General features: G+C 35.7%; 1 long non-coding RNA gene across 1 annotated transcript; it reads left to right on the forward strand.

Moving 5' to 3' along the window:
• Nucleotides 1-2275: 2275 nt before the first annotated feature.
• Nucleotides 2276-3721, forward strand: LOC144291185 (uncharacterized). The gene is made up of 2 exons (XR_013358514.1): nucleotides 2276-2460; nucleotides 3537-3721. It is a non-coding gene; the product is annotated as an uncharacterized LOC144291185 (long non-coding RNA).
• The last annotated feature ends 5017 nt before the right edge of the window (nucleotides 3722-8738 follow it).

The following is an 8738-nucleotide window of genomic DNA, read 5'->3' on the forward strand; positions in this document are numbered from 1 at the left end:
TGAATCTCCTCAGCAAGAGGAGATGGATGAGCGTGGATTAACTGATAATTCGTTATCAAGCATACTATTTCCTTATGTCTCTCGTAAACATTTCCCTATTTTTGTGTCTATTTAACCCTACTGAACCAAATCTAAGTATATTTCTTAAATAGTGTCAGCAGCAATTTTGCCTTTGAGAAATAATTCTTTGAAGACTTGGTTTGCTTCTAACAGCATTTCTGCAGAACAGAAGACATCAAAGTTTAAATTTCACCACTTTTGAGTAGAGTTGAGGTTATTAGCTCCAACTCCTAAAATATCAATTTTAGGTAAAGTTATACTGAGAGCATGAATTATAAAAAAATGAAAGGTCTGCTTCATCATCTTCATCAAAAGATAAGCCTGCAGAGTTTCTTCAGTTTGTTTTGAGCTTAACAGAAAGACCTCATCTGTTATTTTATAATGAAACCTGCTATCTTATGAGTGTTACCATAGACATTACTTTGTAGGCATTTTGTTTATTTCTGGAAGTAGAAGCAGCAGGAAAAACAGTTTAGTCCTTCAGAGAATTAAGGCTTGAAATGGAAAATTCAGTTCAGTCCTTAGTGACAAGCTTTCTCTAAAAGCTGTTTGAAGATGAAGCTCTCACTTAAAAATAAACAACTTAGAATCTTCTCCCACCACTGGTTGACTTTTCATGGGGAACTTCAACTGCACACATTCTCTGGAGGATAATAAAACCAACTGCCAGGATCCAAGTAGTCAGTTTCTTCTTTGGAAAATCTACATGCTGATTGGCTGCACTTCTCTCATGGGTAAGATGCAGAATGAGTGATAAGGAAAGGAGAGTCATGGTGACTGCTTCCCTGCAATGACAAAACATGGGGAGTCTGTTTTGAGATTTCTTATCATACTTGCTGAAGCACAGTAATCAGGTCTCAGGATGAGATAAAAACAGGCCCTTTCTCTGTGCTGTGATAGGATAGCAAGTCAGAAAGTAGTGATTAATTAATAAATACAGTGTTTTATATAAAAAATAGAGCATTATAGAATCAGTAGGGAACTCAGAAGTTTTTAAGTTCAACCCATAGCGCAAAGCAGAAAGCTCTTTAGAGTATTCCCCAAAGATAGGACTGAACCTCATAGTGACAGAGACTTGACACATTTCAGAAAGCTGGTATTTGTTAGAAATAAGGTCCTTGTGTTGACATGAATCTGGATCTTTGTAAACTTTCCTCTAGTGATTCTTCAGTCTCTGGACATAGCACAAGTACAGTCTTGTCTCCACTAGAATTCCCAAGCGCTGGAGTGTTCTTAAAAATCGTGTTGTTCAAACTTATTGTTTTACAGGTAAGAAAACTAGAGCCAAAGAAGGTCAGAATTTTGCTTACAGTCCCAAAGTTAGTCGGTGGCCATCAATAACCCAAGTTGCTCAACTGCCTGAGTTTTTTCCACTGCACTCTTTCCAAAAAAGGGACTCCGGGGAAGGGACTGTTCATATTAGCACACACTGTCATCATCTGACTGGGCTACTGTCAGTCAGTGTTGGGAGAAAAAATGAATTTGAGAGTGAAAAAATTCTGAATTCTAATCATGGCCCTGGAACTTAATATCTGTTTAATCTTGGTTATTTTCTTGAATTTTTTTATTCTCAAATTTCTTAATTATGAATTAAAGATAACAAGAATTACCCTGAGGATGATATGAGGTCATAGTGTGATGAAGCACCTAATTCAGTGCCTAAAATAGGGTAAATGTGAATATATTTTGTGATTCTTGTTTGTTAATATTTCAGCAAATACTTTTTGAGAACCTTTAGGTTCTGGGCACTGATATAGATGCTGAGCATGTTAAACTGAACCAAAACGTGACCAGTCCCTGCCTTTATGTGAAGAAAGCTTTTGAGCAAAAATATAGGCACATCTAAATCACATTAGTGTTTAAAAAATACAGTAAGCTTGAAACAGAGAGAGTAATGAGGTGCTCTTTTCTACAGGGAGGTCAGGGAATGCATTTCTGTGGAAGTGAAACTCAAAGAGACACCTGAACAAAGTCAAGTTATGAACTATGTGAACTAGTATGTCCCAAGAGGAGGAACCATCAAGGCCATAGTTCCTGAGATAAGGGTGTTACTTCAAGTGTGAGGAAAAGCTAGGAAGCTAGTGTGGCTAAGGGATAGAAGTTGGAGATTAGGTCAGAGAGAGAGGGACTCATATAGAACTCTCATATAGAACCCTCAGACTGTGGTAAGAACTTTGGGTAGTGATCTTGATATGGTGGGTGATTCTGAGCACAAATGTGACATCATATAACATATGTTTTAGAATAGTAGTTCTCAATCCTGGATGCACACCGAAATTTCATAAGGATTTTAAAAAATACCAGTGTTTATTGCTAGAGACTCAGATTTAAATGGTCTAGGGTGAGGCTAAGCATCTGTGCATGGTAGAAGCCCTGTGAAGGAGTTAATAGGCACCCAAGGTAGGAAAGAACTCTTAAAATAAGGATATCAGTAGTTGAAGGGATAAGAAATGTATGTGATGAACCAGTGAGTTAGTTTGTGTGTTAAGATAAGTGCTGCTCGCATGCTTTATGGAAGCCACATGATCAGATATCCCCTAATGATGAAAGAGCCAAGAAAACTTACAAATCTTGGTCGAGAGTCAGGAAAAACTTGACAAAGAAAAAGAAATTTCTCACTCTCTGTTGGCCCTGCAGATTCTTTGAGTTGTAATAAGGAAAAAGATAAAAAGGATCAGAAAATTGGGAGGTCAAAATGGATTCTTAAGAACCGCCTTCTAGACTTTTGCTTTATAAAAGCGTTTTAACTGCAAAGAAATTTCTTATGCTCTAGCATGTGGCTGATTAAGATTATTAATTTGAATTATATGTTGGATGTTAGTTGATTAATGATTTTCACTTCCAGTTTCTTGAATACATGTGATAAAATTTGTATAAGTGAAGTATCATTTAGCTTTATGTTTTAGTTTGCATTCTTTTAAGCATTATGTAGCTCACTGTAAAAAAAAACAGTTTAAAATTTTATAGTCATAAGTGGTGATTATTCATTGGTTCTCAACTGGTGGACAGTTTTACTCTTCATGGATCATTTGGCAATGTCTACAGACATTTTTGGTTTTACAAGTGGGGTGGCGATTAAAGATAACCCAAAATATCAGTAGTGACAAGATTGAGAAACCCTGCTTTATGGTCATTGTCCCTAACTTGATAAAGAGGAAAATCCAATTCTACAATTCCTTCCCCTTAGTTGAATCATATTATGCAAAATTTTGGCCTCTCTAAACTCAGGAGGGTGTAGTTCTTATCTGAAAATAAGATGATATTGATTAGGATCAATACAATGCAACAAATTATTAGTGCATATTATGTTTCTGTTACTGTACTAAGCTGAAACATAGAAAAGTTCCTTCCCCTTGGAAGGTAATGATCCATGAGGGTTTATATGTCAGCTATAGATATGATAATGCTGTGTAATAAGCCATATCAAAGTTCACTCAATGAAAACGCCATCATACATTCTCATTTTTTAATTTGAGATTGGCTGGGGCTCAACAGATCTAATCATGGCTTATCTCCTCACTAGGATCCAGTTCTGATGCTCCATGTGACTTTTACCCTTCCTGGACTACTAAGTTATCCAGGAGCATTGTCCTCTCATGATGGTGGTAACAAGCCCAGAGGAGCAAATAGAAACATTGAATACATACCTGTTAAGACCTGAGCTCAAAACTGTACTCATTGCCCCTTTCAATGACATTCTTTTGGCTGGAGCATGTTGTATAACTAAAACCATAGTCATGGAGGTGGTGAAATACATTCTACCTCTAGAAAAACCACATGTCACAGGGTGCAAATGTAAGGAAAGGTAAGAATTAGAAACAATAATGCCATCTATACAGAAAGAACTTCCAATTCAAAAGTGCAATAGTTTTAAGGCCATATCCTTGTCTGTGCATCTCTTGAGATTTTTAATAAGTTGAATTCAAAGACATTGGAGTTATTAAACTTCACTTAATGTTAATCTTAAGCAGAATTTCCGATTTCCATCTGAAACTTCCACCCAAACTTCCTTCGCAACTATTTCCTTTAATAGAAATAATTTGAACCAGTTTTCTGTCCCCAACTTTATCTGGTCTAAGGTGTTCCTTCCACCACGAAGGCTGGGTAGAATTTGATTGTTGCAAAAGATAATTTATGATACTCTGGCAGTGATAGGAAAAGGAACAGATGGTTAGCATCATCAGTACCATGCAGTGTGTCAGCTGAGTGATATGTCTATGTTCTTCCTCCTCAGTGGGTGATGGCTTCCTCCCAGTTACTGCTCCTTGAGTTTGAGCACCAATAAACCTTATATTTTATAAGTGATTCTGGAAAGTACTTTCAAGAATCCTCTAATACTATAACCATGAGGTAGATGCTTTATAAACTTTACCTCTGTGCCTAATGACAACACAAAAGCTAGGTATTCAGATACAACTTAAAAATATGTGTTGTGTAGACATGTGCATTTGTAAATGCATACAATATGTCCAAAAAGGAACTCCTGAATTAGTTAATGGTTATGCCAGGAGGACGTATTAAGTGGCTATGGGACAGTGGAGGGAAGTAAAATTTATGTCATGAATATTCTTTTTTGGCTTCATATATTTTGTATCAAGAGCATATATTACCTATTCCAAATATTTAAATAAAATGAAAGAGGGCTCTAGTATCCATATTTTATAATTGGGGGAGCTAGGTAAGTTACCTTTGTGCTTACAAAAGTACTTTTGTACTTTTTCTAAGAATCTGTATTCTTAGGAAAATGGCAGAGCTAAGATTTGAATACAAGTCTCTGTAATTCTACAAACTTCATTTTTATCTTGCTGTAAACCTAATTCTCAATCTTCTGGAAACATATAACATTGCATACGTTTGACTTACTGTTCAGGAGATATTCCTGCATTTTCATCAATAATGTCTCCATTAAGTGTAGTCATTAAGTTTCTGCTTGCCAGGAGTTCTGTTTGACAGGCTCTACAAAACCATTAAAGCAGGGTAGATTATCATGATCTCCAATCTGAGTGTGGAGTCATCAGGCATAAAAGTTATTATAGTATATGAAGTCATCCACTAAAAGAGATGCTAAGAAGTCTAGTTTGCAAAACTCAAGCATTTTTATCCTTTTCACCTATTGAAACAACTAGTAATAACATTTACCACCAGTATTGAACACTTGTGCCATCTGGGACTAATATTTCCCAGAAGGACTCTTCTAAGCCCAGCCAACCTCTGGAGACCATTTTTTTTTCTAACAGAAGGAGATGGATATCCAGGAATTCAAAAGTAAAATGTCACTGTAGGAGGAAGTTATCCAAAGTTCATAAACCGCTTTTGTACCAAAATCCATGCATTTGCTTTGCACAGCATGCAAATGCTACCTACCTCACGTTAGGAGGTAAGGAGTGGTTGTGAAATAAAGTTTAAGAAATGGGAAATGATTTATCCTTCTGAGAACATTTGCATTGCTTTAGAGCAAACATTTATAAAGCCAGTTATCTTTAGCAGTTGCTGATTTTTTCAAGAGGAGCTCCTATCAATACTTTCAGGTCTCCTTTGGCCTCTCACAGGTTTGGGGCATTTTGTTGTTGTTTTTCATTTGTCATTATGGAGAAGAAAAAGCATGATACCATGAAAAAAAAATCCATACACTGGGGATTAGATCACTGGGATTAAAGTCCTTCTCCATCCAGGCTGCTGTGTGACCCTCATCAAGTCAATTCTCTTAGACCTCAGTTTCTCAGGTCTAAGAAGAGTCTGGCAGTATTCTCTATTACGTATTTCCTATCCCAGGTATGATAATCTCATGAATTCCCCCCCAGGATATGGTAACTAAAGAGCAAGTTTTTCATCTGAGTCCTAATAAAATTGTCAAATTACTTAAATTTTCTTTAGTGGAATTTTATTTCCCTGCTCTATATGTCTCCTCCCTTTCCCTGGTTCTTCCTAGATATCTACTCTACAATAAAGGCTGTTTGTATCAGACAGCCGCCAACTAGGGCAGGAGAGCATAGTAGAAAGACCATCAATTTGGAGTCAATCAGGAGTTGGTTTTATTTCATATTCTTCCATAAGTTGTATCGTTTTGAAAGGGTCACTCAACTTTATTAGTATGGCATGATGACCTAGATAATCTTGGTAATTACTTCAGAGGTCTAAAAAAATCTATTCTGGATCCTGTTAAAGTGACAGGGTATGATGTTGCTTTTCCCAAGTCCCTTATCTAAGACTAGGTAATTTTGTAGAGTATATGATTGTCTCTCTTGATTTCAATTTGTATCAGATAGTAAAGAAAGGAAACCACCCCACAGTTCTACCTGACATATTAACTATTCATTATCCCATGGATTTTGATTTTGGTTGGGCTAGGAATTTAATTCAGTATAAAACTCTGGGAGAGTAAATTTTTATTTAGGGCTTCCTACATACCCCTGTCAATCACTGTGTAGGCATCTAGTTTGTCATAAGGACAATCTGTTTTGCGTTAAAATGTGATCATGGTAAAGACAGAATAGCAGCTTTCAAAAGCTTTTAACTATTACCCACAATAAGAAATACATAATGATACTTGAATACAAACTGCTGAAATAAGCACGCTGCTGAAATGTCTTTAAAAATAATTATTATCTTTATTGCATGCAGTATAACATGATATCTTTTTATTCTATTCTATTTCCTTAAAAAAAATGGATTAAGTCATGACCTACTAAACTGATTTCACAGCCCTCTAATGGGTCTTGACCTGCTGTTTTGAAAAATAGTCACAGCCAATCTACCATTTAGTCAAGATGCCCTAGGGATCCAAAAACATCTTGGCTCAGCTTTAAGCAAAGAAGTAAATAGTATCCATTAAATAATGTGCACTGGATTGAATATGGTACAGTGGAGAACTTCTCAAATACTGGCATCATCCTCACACACACATCAGCAAAATCAAAACCCTAGAGGATCTTATTAGGGTTGTCATTCTGCTCTACAATACATGTTTTCTAGTCTTTTTTCCTTAGAAGAATTTCATATTATGTAACAGTGAGTAATTTTGCCATCTTGGAAGAGCTCCATTGACTAAATGGCTTGAGGAACTGAAGGCATACTGTCCTATGTCCCTGTGTTATGGCAGCTCCAAGGGGAGAGGTAGCCTTAGTCCAAAAGAGAAAAAGCCCAAAGTTCCAACAAACAAGTTGGGAGGTTACTGAGCAAGTGAGTATCCAATGGTGAAACAAAGCAGTTGGAATAAGATCTTCCATGCATTCCATTTGGCCTATGTGCTTATCAACTTGAAGTTTTCATTTGGCTTCTAGAAATCAGCCATCTCTTGACAATGCTCTTGAGCCTGAAATCCTCACCATTTCAGTACATGGGAATTAGTCTCATGCCTCTGAGGTCAAGTTTTCAATGACCAAAGAAATTTCTTTGGACAGGTTGAAGTTTTCAAAAGTCAAGTAGAGAATCAAGGATAAGAATAGTGATTCTCAAACTGTAGAAGTGCAGTGATTTATGAAAAGATGCTTAACATCTTTTGTCACTAGGGAAATAGAAATTACTACAGTGGAAAACTACTTTAGACCCACTAAGAAAACAAGAGTCAAAAGTCAGATAATAGGTGTTGAAGAGGATATGCAGAAATCAAAACCCCAATGGGGAAAATATAAAATGCCACTTTGGAAAACAGTCTGTCAGTTTCCCAAATGATTATACATAGAGATATTCTATGACCCAATAATTCCATTCCTAGATATTTATCCAAGAAAAATGAAAATAAATATCCACAAAAAAACTTCTACACAAATGCTTATGGTAATAGTAGTAGTAGTAGCAAAAAAGTAGAAGCAACTCAATGTCCATCAACTAATGAATGGATGAATGAAATGTGGTCTATCCATACAATGCATATTATTGAGCCTTAAAAAGGAGTATATTCCAATACATATTATAATATAGATGAACTTTGGGAACATTATGCTAAGTGAAAGAAGCCAGATACAAAAGATCACACATTGTCTTGTTCCATTTGTATAAAATAGGCAAATCAACAAAGACGAGAAGTAGATTAGCAGTTGGGAACTGGGGGTAGAGGGAACAGTGAGTGACTGAATTGGTATAGATTTTCTTTTTGGAATGATAAAAATGTTCTAAAACTGGGTAGTGGTAGTGGTTTCACATCCTCTAAATACAATAAAATCACTAAATATTTTATTTTATGATATATAAATTTGGTCTTAAAGTTGCTTTTAAAATTTGCATATCTTTCATTAGTAAAACAGCATAATTTTATATGCATATTCGATATTTATAATTCTTCGGGGATTTATCTGTTCCTATCCATTGCCCATTTCTTTTCTAAGAAATTTTAAATCTTATTTATTATTGTGGTAAAATATTAATAGCATAAAGTTTACCATTTTAATCATTTTTAAGAGTATAGTTCTATGGCATTAAGTACATTTACATTGTTTTGCCATGACCAGCACTATCTCCAATGCTTTTCAACTTTCCAAAATAAAACTCCATTCTTATTAAGTAATAGCTCCCCATTCCCCACTCCCCCAACCCCTGACTACCATTTTACCTTTGGTATCTATAAATTTGATGATTCTAGTTATCTTATATAAAGGGAATTAGATAGTATTTGCCCTTTTGTGACTGGCTTGTTTTACTCAGCATAATTTCTCCTAAATACACTTTTGTTGTAGTTTACC

This window comes from Canis aureus, chromosome 19, assembly GCF_053574225.1.
Source record: "Canis aureus isolate CA01 chromosome 19, VMU_Caureus_v.1.0, whole genome shotgun sequence".
In the NCBI taxonomy this organism is placed as follows: Eukaryota; Metazoa; Chordata; class Mammalia; order Carnivora; family Canidae; genus Canis; species Canis aureus.